The sequence below is a fragment of the Molothrus aeneus genome, chromosome 4 (genome assembly GCF_037042795.1).
Source record: "Molothrus aeneus isolate 106 chromosome 4, BPBGC_Maene_1.0, whole genome shotgun sequence".
Classification (NCBI taxonomy): domain Eukaryota; kingdom Metazoa; phylum Chordata; class Aves; order Passeriformes; family Icteridae; genus Molothrus; species Molothrus aeneus.
This window is the reverse complement of record NC_089649.1, coordinates 5,352,957-5,365,724: the sequence shown is the minus strand read 5'-3', so window position 1 is coordinate 5,365,724 and position 12,768 is coordinate 5,352,957.

The window sequence follows — 12,768 nt, the reverse complement described above, 5'->3', positions numbered from 1 at the left end:
GTCCACTGTGGTGAGTGTGTTTTGTATTTCTTCCTTTTACTCAAAAGGATGACTGGCAAATCTTTACACAACATCTTTCTCTCAAATCTCCCTTACAGGAATAAACAATACTGCTTGTTACCAAATCTACCTTTCTCTCTGATGTCTATCTCAATGCACACCCTAAAGAAAGTGAATGTACTAGCCATGGTGAAACAATGGTGGTTAGATTGATATTTGGGCAGCTGGAAACCCAGCTGTGCATTAGACTCTCCTGGTTATTCTTCACTTTGTGAGATTCAGAATTATATCAGTGGAGTCCCACAGTGGTCAGGAAGGTTTAAGGTCCCTAGACATTGACAACTGTACCCCAGAGACAATCTATATGCCAGCTTTGTGTTTCAGCACTATGAAGTGCATAACTCTTCCAAGACCTGACCACATAAAACGTGAACTTGTGGTGGCTCCGTCTCTCCTTTCTCCTGCATTGCAGAAAATGTTCACGATAAACGTCCCAGATTTTAAATTGACATAAACTCCTTTATGTTTGGGATGTGTGAACCTAGATGTTTAAATATACAGAATCAGACTAAGTTGTGCCAAAACCCCTTGAATTTGTGAAATGTTTTGTTTATTTTACTTGTGCAAATGCTTACTTTGCATGCATAAATTTGCAATAGAAATGAGACTGGAGTGTGTTCGTATGAAAATTTGGCGTTATGTAGGAATTTCTGTGCAATGATACATGCTGTTTTCAGGGCAAAATTTGTAATGGTGATCGTCTCTTTCAAGTACAGACTGCTCTTAAACCCAGAGATGTGAGCCTCTATGAAGAGCTTAATTTGAAAAATGATACATTTGATAAAATTCAGATATCTGCTGAGGAAATGGCCTGTTTATAGAAATAGAGTTATACATCAACCCAGCTATCTGACAGAAAATAATAAAAGTTGATTGCCTGTGAGGTCATCTGTGACTCAGAAATTAGACAGAATGTGGACTGTGGAAATCAGCTGAGGCTGTGGCAGAGAGCAATGCATACTTGATTGAATCCTCCCCAAAAGATGTGTCAAATATCACACCTTTCTCAAGAAAGAAGAGATTCAGTAGGTGAAGAAAATAGGAAGCGTTCTACTTCCTTGCATAGCATACACAACTGACTTAACAGGCTTTTCATGATGTGATAGTTCTAAAATGTTTGTGAAATGTTCGGTAGTTGCACAGGCATCCAAATGGATACATATTGTAATTTGTAAAAATGTCGCAGCATGCTTCACGGTAGCAGGAAAAGTAGCAGGTTTAGCTTAAGTTGGACTGCTGATTCTTTTATCAGTTTTTAATGAGACACTTGGCAGAACCAATACTGAAATCCTTTTAGCTGTTGGCTGACACACACAATGTCTACTACTTAATGAAGGAGTAAATTGTGTCATAAATCTCCTATTTTTATTGCTGTTTCTTTGTACGAGGAGTGAAAATTGCCTTTCAAACTTAGAGATTTCTGCTGTCTCCTTCTTCGTATATTATCAATGTGTATTGTAAAGGATACCATAAAAGGATGTAATTTGTCCAAGGCCAAATATCGAAGATGCTATCACATCTTCTGGTTATATATGTTATATTTTTATTTTATAAAAAGTTTAAATATAAACTATAATATTTTAAATTTTTTTATGTTTTATGGATGAAATTTCATGGAATAATTGAGGACTAAATGCATATTATCATTAAAAACAAGTCCAAAAATACATGGGGAATTCAGAAAAAAAAGGAAAAAAGTAGGAAGTAAAGTTTCACAGAATAAAAAGTTTTATTCCTCAGAGATTTGCCCACGGCTTGATTTGCATCTATTGTAAAAGATTCACCTTACTGGAGTCCATAGATTTTCCAGTATTACAATATCTATGCATCCTGTGATGATCTCTGTGTACCTTTGCTAGTTATTACCTTACGTTTATAGCACTTCTCTCACTAATCCAGCATTTTTGCATGTATAGAACCCTTTGCCCTGAGCTAATGAAACAAAATGTTTCAGTACATGCCTGATAACGCAGCACAAAAGAAATCTCCTTCTTTTCTTTTCAGTGGGACTTCTGTAAGGCTAACTGGTCATCATTGCCTGGCCCTTTGCTGTCCTACTGATGTGTGCAGACCCCTCCAAAGTGGAGTAATCTACATAAAGTCTGTATTTTCTCTTACTACCATAGTGCTGTTACTACCACTGGTCAGGCTTCATTCATTTCACTGGCTGTACAACTCCATTTGTTCTGATAATTTTGCCAAAGATTAAGTATTGGCTATCCCAGCTTCTGGGAATTTTGTTCCAGGTAATAACCATGATTTTCCTTTCCACTTAAGCCATCAATAGATTTGTTGGTTGTACAGACAGAGATCCCTTTTATCCTCAGTCATCCTTGTGACTGCATCTGACCAACACTGAGTGACAGAGACTCCCAGTTTAGTCCCAGCCTGAGCAGGTGTGTCTGGACCCTGCCACAAATAATAAGTAATGCAATAATAAGTAATGCAATTCATGGAGGCACAGCTGAATTGCTGCTGCTTCTGGCACTGGAATTCAGCTGCCAGCAGTTCAAGTATCTCTGCAGTGTCCTTTGTTGGGAGGTAGGTAGGTCCTTCACTGCCCAGAGAGTCTTTCATCAGGTAACTCATTGGCTTTCAGAGTCCACCATCAGGGTCAAAGCACTACACCTCTCAAGTCTGTGCCTCCTGACAAATCCAAGTGAAATCAGTGTTTTTATCCTAATGCTTATGATGAGGAAGAGGAGGTCAGACACAGGGACGTGACAACATATGTATTCTTGCCTTGTAAATCTAAGAAAAAGAGTCTGGCTTCCAGCTTGAGGAATCCCAAAGCATTAGAGAGATCCTATGCTGAATAAATTCACCTAGCAAGTGAACTGCTCTGGAATGAGGAATACAGCAGATCTAGACAATAATGAGGGAAAGAAAATAAAGAGTATTTTCAGCAAATGTGCAAGCATGTTTAATGAAACAGAAGTCAGATGTAGATCCGCTAGCAAATATCCTCCAAGACTAGGGCAGCATTAGTGCATTGTGTTGGCCTTGTACAGGCATCCTGAAAGATTTCACACTTAAGTGAGCAGATCACAAGGAGTAATTTAGCCCTAAGACACGGGGTAGTCACACTGGTAATTAGAATGTACAATTAGTTTCTATCTTCTGCCAGAAATGTCAATGCAGTTTAGTGAATTTTTTGAAGAGTTTGCACAGCTGCAGTTTCATTTACCTAGTAGATTGTGGATTTTTTTTGATTTTTAAATTCAGCTCTAAAATTCAAATCCCCTGAAGACTTCTTAGTAACAAAGCCATGTGTCTTAATTCAGGATATTTTGATTTGGAATCTGTGATAGTCTTCAAAAGTCAGCCAGCCTGTCTGTATTTTGATACCTTGTGTGTGGTATTGGATGCACAGAGATGCATAACAACAAAAGGAATAGTAACCATCATTTGGGTTGAATAGCTGAATTCTTTGTTAAAATTTGGATCACTAAGAAAATTTTGTAGGCCTCAAGCCTACTTAAGATCCATGAAAATAACTTAAGGGGTACAGAAAAGCAGTGCAGGGTCAAAAGTATATTTTGAAATGTGAAATTTTGCAAATACATTTTTTATTTTGATTTCATTTTAAATTTCACTTTTTAAGTGGAGCTTGTGATGGTTCAATAGTGGTGGTATTTTGTCACCATCTGAATCCAGGATCTGATGTCTTCTTCTCTTACAGTAGCTGCTCAGGGGAGCTTAGGTTAATGTGTGAAATAATTGGTTCTCTGAACAGTTGGGCACAGTCTCAGAGTTCCAGTTTCAGTATCAGATTTCTTTTAATCAGAGAGAAGTATAGTCTTTTTCTGATGCTCTGTATGCATTGAAATTGGTTGGACAGAAAATGCTTTGAGCAGTGCAGTGTAGAAGCAAAGGTTCAATGTTATAAATAACATGTGATTATACACATACACTAAACTTATAGAGCTTATTTATGCTGAATCAGGTGTCAGGGTATACTATGGACTTTCCTGTCCTGATTTCAATGATCAATAATCTCATTCTTCTGGGAGATGACCTATTTAAAGTAAATTTCATGCAAAACATAAATACATATAGTCAAATAATTATTTTCTTTTATTGAAGACAAAATTCTCTACTACATATCATCTACAATACTAAAAAATGAAAACTCATTACTTGTGGCCAAAACGTTTAAAAAAAATGAGGCAGATCCAGCCCCATCTTTTTAAGAATTACCTGGTGTGTGCTGACAGCTTGACATAATTTAGCCAAATTAAAAGAGGATGGACACTTTTTTCTCATGTAGTTGTTACATATGTTTGAGTATCTTCTTTTTCCTAGAAAGATTTAAAGCAATGAGAAGATCACAGAAAGTTTATAATGCCATAAATGACTGTAGGAAAATGTGGATAACAGAGAGGAAAATAACTTTTATTTAAGTGGCTATAAATTGCTCTTGGTTCGTTATTGTTCATTTAGTTTAATGTAAATCAGACGCCTAACGTATGTATGGAATGTTCTTTCTAAAAAAGCATTACCATTCTAGCTTTTCAAGAAAGATCTGGCTTAAGTTGATCCTCTGGGGAGGGCTCAGAGATACTTGTTACTGTTTTTTTCCAGTCCTTCCTGAGCTGCAAGTGCCCGTTGCTGGGTCATGTCCAACCTCTCACCCGCTGGCACCCTCAAGTCCTTCTGGGCAGGGCTGTTCTCCATCTGTTCATTCCCCAGTCTGGACTGATACTGGGGATTGCACCACGCCACATATAAAACCTTGCACTGGGTCGTGTTGCACTTGTTGAGATTGCCATGAGCCACTTGTTCAGCTTGTCCGGGTCCCTCTGGATGCGTCCCGTGCTTCAGGCGTGTCAGCAGCAGCACTCAGCTTGGTGTCATCTGCAGGTGTGCTGGGGATGCCCTCGATCCCTCTGTCCGTGTCATTAATGAAGACTTAAATGCCACTGGTGCACTACAAACCCCTGAGGGACAGAGCTTGTCACTGATACCTTCTGGGACTCTGGGGCCTTGACCACGACCCTCTGGATGCGACCATCCGACCAATTCCTGATCCACCTAACAGTCCACCCATTCAATCCATCTTTCTCCAGTTTGGAGAAGAGCCCTGTCATAGGCTTTACACAAGTCCAGACAAATGACATCTGTAACCCTTCCTTTGTCCACTGATGTAGTCACCCCATCATAGAAGGCCTCTGGGCTGCTCAGGTAGGACTTGCCCATGGTGAAGCCGTGGTGGCTGTCCTGAATCACCTCCCTGTGCTTTAGTAGAACATCTGGGAGGGTCTGCTCTATGATCTTCCCAGGCACAGAGGGGAGGCTGACAGGCCCATAGTTCTGTATCCTTTCTTCCCTATTAATAGATGGGTGCAGTATTTCCCTTTTGCAGTCACCTATGATTGCCATGACTCTCCAAATATGATGGAGAGTGGCTTGGCAACTACATCCACCAATTCCTTTAGGACTGGGATGCCTCTCATCAGGTCCCTTAGACTTATGTACATTCAGGTTCCTTGGGTGGTCATGAACTTTATTTACAGTGGGAGAGATTTTGCTCTCTCAGCCCCCATCCTTCTATCCATCCTTTTGAGAGGTGTGGGAAAAGGCCTTGTAGAGAGAGAGACACAGCTCCATTTTTTAGTTTGTTAGAGTGAGGTGCTTTATAACTCACAGTTTGTGAGACTGTAATAGAGATCAGAACTAATAAACATCTGAGTCCAAACACGAAATGCTGTCTCGTGAATTTAATTCCAACCCTGGCAAAAACAAGTTAAGACTCGACAGTTTGCTTTGTGTGATCATTCCTTGTTTTTACTGGCCTGAATAATCACAGTCACCTTCATACTCCATCTATTTGTCATCTCTCCTCTCTTGGCCTATATGTACATCAGCAATGCTCAGGAACTGGACTGCTCTTCCCATTTTGTGATTTTCCAGCATGTGCTAGGGCATAGCTTGCTTCACAGTGAACATATCCAGCAATCCCAAAGCAATAATGCACAAACTTTACACGCCAGGGAAAGAGCAAGTGAGTGTTGCATGAACAGAGATGCCTCTGCCCAACTCTAAGTAGGGAACCCCATCTACTAGGGACTGTTTGCCACTGCAGTACTAGGGAGAGCTTCAAAATGAAGTGGAAATTACCAAAATCTTATTCATAATTTTGCCTTCGTATGCATGCTTATATCCTGACAGGACATGCCATGAAAAGATGTTTCATTACAGAGGAATAGTGTAGAATTGGAAATATAAATAGGGACTGTATAATACAAATACAGATGCTTAAATAAAAGCATTTGGGAATCATCTGGAAAGAATGAAATGAAACTGATTTTTACTTCATTTGGATAGTTTAAATAGAAAAAAGACCATTATAGTGCCAGTGACACACTTGCTAGCACAATAGAAATAATCAGGATTCCAGTTTAATGAGATATTGTAGAAGGTGAGAATATTTTGAAGTGCTAATGAAAAAGAAAGAAGTGTTATAAGTGTTAGAAAATGGTAATTGGTAGATAGGAGCACTTTTAAAGAATAATGACAGTTTCATATGAAAAAGCATTGTAAGAATGATGATTAGCTTAACTGGAACAGGAAAGATTTACAGAAAGAAGGGATTCAAGAGAAGAGCAGCTTTACTTCTGTCCTTGCAAAGCACTGAGTAGTGTTAATTAAACCTGAGACAGGACAAAGCTTAGGGCATGCACAATAGCACCAGTATCCTCTGAATGGCATTGACCAACAGAGGTGAGTGTAATCATGCAAAACTTGGGAGAGTTACTGACTGCAGAGTTTATTGCCTTGTACCTAAGAGTTTCCATGGGTAAAGCATTCCTATTCCAACTTCTGGTTTGCATTGCCCTCCCTGTGTTCCTGGTTACCTGTGGCAGGAGCTCACTGCCCACAGGCCATGGACATTCTGGTCTCATTTGTGTAACCAGTAGCTAAGTATTGAAGCCCTCAGTACCTTAGCTTTTTACATGGAATTGAGAATTAGGGATTATGATGCTTCTGGCATGGCTTTGTGCATGCTGGTTTTAGATGCAAAACAGGGAAACAGCAAGTAATAACCTGAGCTTCTATCTGGTTTTATTTATTTAGGTCTCCCTTTTTCACACTACTCACTGACAAAACAAATGCAATGAAAACTTTGATTTTTATTTTATGTTACTGATGGTACTGCAAATGGTTTAAAAATATGGTTTTAAAAATACATTTAACATAAAATGGAGGGGTTTTTTATTCAGAGCTGTCTGATGCCGTTGTCAAATATCTTATCTTACTTGATGTTAACATAATTCATTTCTTACAACTGAAGTAAATTACCATCTAATCATTATTCTCTGGTTTGTCAGCCCAAGTTAGACCACATTTAATGGTAATGCTATGTAAAATCTGATATGCTGGGAATATATAACATGTTTCTGAAGGGCATGATGATAATCAGATTTGTCTAGACATGTAAAACACATTTGTGATGCTGTGAACTCCTCCAATTAATTTCATGAGTTTCTGAGACTCATAATAATTTAACTCAGATGTAGTGTGGGAATTAGAAATTGTAGCAGCCACAAAGTTTTTAGTGGAAAAGCCACAGATTTCTTAAAATATCAAGGCCATGTCCCCATGTGTTCTAAGTACTATTGCTGTGTTATTTCCAGTATTTAATGTATTCACTAAGACTTTTACTTGATGCAGGTACTTGCCTGTCTGAAAAAGGGTAAATTTAGACACTGGGCAGTGTAGTGTATCCACTGGTTAGTTAATGGCATGCTGTCTTCTGCTGCAGCCATGCAGCTGTGAGCTTTTTTCAGTTCATCCTGCTTCTCTCATCCTTATCCAGCACATGCTGGTTGCAGCAATCCCTCTCCAGAGTGGCTGAGGAGTAGTGGAACAGGTCAGGATATCCATGATTTCCCATTGCAGCTCTGCTTGGTAGGGATATAACCTTGTCCAAAACAGTACCAGTAAGCTGGTTGCATGTTTTAAAGTTGCAAAATGAGAGGTGCAACGATTCCAGTTTTAAGCAGGTCAGTGGTATGGTTGCCACTGGCCAGCTCAAGTGCTGCATGTTGCCAGCACTTCAAAGCCTTGGAACACCCACTGGTTCTCATATTTCTCTTTCAGTTCCCCTTGCTTTCCCCCAAAGTCTGGTGTACAGCCAGCATGCCTCTGCTGATTCATGTGTTCATTCAAAGCACTGATGACATATCATTTGTCAAGCTGAGTCTTTTCCCATCTCAGTCTGCTTTTGGTGTGAGTATTCTCCATACTTCATTTCCCCATGTGGAAAGAAAGGTTTGTCTTCCTCTCTTTGTTTTCCATCCCTGCAGACTGCCCACAGCCACTGTAACACAATGTGAGCTGGCACAGGAGACCTGGCTGCGGGGGGGCTGAGGGCAGTCTGTCTCTCTGTCTACCTGTCTGTATCCATCAGGTGATTTGTCTTCCCTGTCAGGCTGCACAGGAGCAGTGGATGACTGAGGAGGATGGGCTGTTCCATGGCAAGGACAGCCCCTGCCCCAGCAATGCCCCAGCTGGGCTGGTCTCCAGCCTCCCACAGCTGTACCAGGCCCTGGGACAAACCCCTCTGGCTTCCCCTCACTGCCCCCAGCTCCCATTCCTAAGGCAGCTGACAGCTCTTGCTGGACTCAAAAAGACTTGCCCGGAGAATAGAGGCTTGAAAATCACAGTGGCATTTAAAAAATAAATATCCATCACTGAAAGATAGACTCGTGTCCTTTTTTTTCTCCCAGAGAAACCTTATAACAACCTGCTTATTCAGCTTGATTGCATTAATGTAACTGTTCTTTGCTGCTAATAATAATTACAGGGAAACATTACACAAAGAAAATAAAATTTGTCTTCCTTTAAAAGGTGTGTCTTGAAAAGTTTTGATGTGTGAAATCCACTTCTAGCTGGGAGCTATCTGAATTTCCCAAGTAAAATATTACCAATGGGGGTATGTGTTTCAGAATCAGGAGCAAAATGTGTGACCTAGAAGCCATAGGGGAGACCAGGAATTAACTGGAGAAAGCTCCAAAAGGACCTGCTGGGGGGAACCACAGGAAGGATTTCCAGGAGGCTCATCTGCTTGGCAGTGTTGTCACCTAGACAGCTCTGTAGGGCTCTCAATGCCAGCCAGAGTGCATGAACAGCAAAGACAAGAGTGCAAGAGTAAACTATACCAAGAGGGCAGTTAATTCCCTGTACAAAGGTGTGGGAGAAAGAAGGAGAAAATCTTTTAGGGAAAACTGGGATGATTGTTTTTCAAAGAACAGATGAAAATACTAAAGAATGATGCAAAACAGAATTTGAGGCTTTGACAGTCTGGGCTCGAGCACTTGGTAGAGTGCATTGTGGGAGCAAATGAGTCTCCACTCTGTGGACATCCTCCAAGTATCTGTAAGAGAAGGAGCGTTCCCACTGCCTCTGGGTTTATCAGCATAGGCTCTGGCTGTACCTTTGGAAGCTTTTGGAAGCATTGCCAAAGCCAAGGCACACAACTTCCCCTTCCACCCTGTGTCCACAAATAGGCTGTCAGTGTTGCTGCACCTGAGGAAAAACAGCCTGACTGTAAACTTTCATTTGCCAGCTGTCTTCTTGTAGCAGTACCTTGGTTTGTTCATCTACTTGGCTTCTTTTGTGTGGGTTGCTGCTAACTCTCCTCTGATGCATGTTTCAGCACAGAAGCTTTGAACACAGGTGTTTTCTTTGTGAGCTAACATCTCCCAGCTTGAATGCATGGTGCCAAAATAGCAGTTCCCCGCAGCAGACACCACACATGAGCCTTATTCTAAGAGTGGAGGTTAGAGGGGAGTGCCAACAGTTTTTCCTTGGTTAACAGGAAAACTGTGAGGTAGCTCCCCAGAGAAGATGAATCTTTCTCTCTTTGAGGGATGCCAAATTGTCTTTGAGGGATGCTCAAGTGTCTGGGGAATACTGGTGGGCCTTAGCATCATCATCAAATTCATTAGAAGTTGTTCTTCCTCTCTTGAGGTTAATCAGAAATGTGGGATTTAGCAGAGGACTGAAAAAGTTTTTTCTTTCCATAGGAGGTCCTGAGCTATGATCTTCTTCATACTTGCTGGAAGTGATCACCTCTGAAGTATTAAAAAAAATAGGTTCCTTTTCCTTCAGTTATATTGTTGTAATGTCTTATTCCAGTATCCATCCTGGAATATATTAGTAATTACTAATAGTATAATACAATTAGAAGATCTCTTGAGTAGGTGCATGAATAAAGCCATCAAATAAGAAAAAGTGCTAATAAAATCTAACACAGCTGGGGGAATATTACTATAATAACACTTAATGAAGAAAAAGTCATACATAACAAAAATACAGTAGTACAATGAAAACAATACAACTATAGTTAGGGGTTATTAATTAAAGTAATTTCCATTAATGTAATTTAACTATACTCCTATTCCACTAGGGGTCAAATTCATCCCTGGTGTTGGAGGGAGTGTATTCAAGAGATGGATTTTTGCCTTTGGTTCAGGCTACTTAGAATTTTGTGTCATGCTGCTTCTGAAGAAGTTCTGAACACCTTCTTCTGGCATTTGTGTAAACCTGAGCTACAGGTTTTCAGGTTTCTTAGCATTGTGTCCCTGCACGCCCCTGCTCCTTGTGCTCTTGTCCTTGAATGCCTCCTAGTGATACCGGCACTCTACTGAGCCAGAAATGTTTGCTCAAACCCAGGCAGCAGAGCTGTCCTGTGACTTGGGGAATACTTGCATCGGTAGGTAGGTCTGTAGAGGACAGCAGGAGCTCACTTGGATGCTCTGGGTTTCACCCACATTGGCGCAGGCATTGTGTTGGTGCAGGTCAGGGCAGCGCGTTTGGAGAGGGCTTGGCAGCTGGCCCTGACACGCTGGCACAGAGCAGAGGGCGCGGCAGCGCTGCGTGATCCTGGCCGGACGGGCCTTGGCCATCAGCAGAACAGAGCCCTGCATTAGGGAGTCTCTAGCATAAAACTGTTTGTGAGTGTTCCTGAGGCAACGCTGAGGAGTGTATGATCAGAAATCATGAAACCCTTCTTTTTCTAAATGCTGCCTTTGTCTCCTGCTAATCAGCTTGCTGACTATTTCATAACGATGAAACTGAGCGCTTTCAGTGCTGCCCCGGGATGTATCGCCTACAGTCAGAGGTCTGCATTTGCAGATTACTTTTTCATTAGGTGTGTTTTCTGCCTTCTCACCAAAGTAAACAAACCATCACTTGCAGTAGCTGAATTCATTTTGTGTTTGTTTGGGTTATTTGGTAATTTATCCTGTATGACTGCTGGTGTTTGAGTGGAATAGCTGTCTGAGTTCATTAGTCAAACCATGAGAGGGCTTCCTGAAGCTATCTCTCCATGCTTGTAAATGTCTTGCTAGTATTAAAACTTTATTTCAATCAGTTTTGTTATAAGCAAAAAAACTGCCAATTTTTTTTTTTTTTTGGCGAAAAAAGAGTTGCAAAACCAGTTAAACCGGTTGCTGCTAAAGCGGAGTTCTAGCTGTTTGTTATTGTAATCACAGGTGGTTTGAGCTAATTGCTCCTTTTGTATCGGTATAGCCCTGCCCGGGGCTGAGATGGCCCTTCGCTCCAAACAGTGAGAGGAGGGGACATGTGGCGGGGGGAATCAGAAGATGCAAAACAGCCTCGAGACCAGCATGCCATGGGAACAAACCCTATCAAACTTACCGAAAAGACCCCCCCCCACCCCAAAACAACGAGCCAATACAGAATTAAGAAATTAGAGTGATGTCTGGGCGTGAGGAACAGAGTGCTGAGCCTGCAGAGACGCTGAGAACCTTTGTTGCCCCTCACCCTGAGCTGAGACCTCATCTGGAACCAAGGCCAGGAGCCTGGAGCCACGGGGAACAGAAAACATGCCCGCTATTTTCGTGAGGATGGAATCCCACAACTCTGCTCCTTAGGGGACAAAGCTGCACATTCCTCCTCCTCCGAGTCACCCTGAGAGCAGCCACGGCACACCGCGGACCCCTCGAGCTTCCCAACCTCGAGCTGATCACTGCTCATAAAGGCACCAAGAGGAGAAATGTCTCCTGCTCTGTTTATTCCAGGTTTTACTAGTCCTTCCCACAATTTGCAGGTCTGTTAGGCCACACTGCAGTCGTCTTCCTGCGTACATCTCATGCTCCACAGAAATTGTCTTATGCTGTTGAGGTTGGATATTGTTTTTATTGTTTTAGTAGCTCCCAAAAACCATGGTGCCCCACAAAGCAGGCACTGGAACGAATACAGTAGTACATCCTGCAAGCTCTCCTGTTTTAATTCTGATCAACACAGCAGAACATGGACAAAAATAGTACTTCATTTGCCTCCTTTTTTGCATTTATGTATTGGACAGATGGATGTTTCCATGATTCTTTCACTGTAACTACAAAATCCTTGTTCTGTTCACTTTGCTGGGTGATTGCTCCATTTAGCACATTCCTGACCTTGATTCTTCAGTTCCAGGCTAATAATTTCACAAGGTGCAATGACTAATCTAAACTGTTATGTCAAGCTGTCAATACCTGTAATCCGTTTTTCACTTACAGCTACACCCAACCAAACACTGAGTAGAAAAAATAATGTGAAGGACATCTCTGATTCAGCTGTCAATCATATTGCTGTGTAAACCAGGTGACAAACATCAATGAAGTAGCAGTCACATTTCTACGAGTTTATCCTTAACTCTTTCAGTTATCTCAGTACTTCTTTGCCACAGTAAGATCT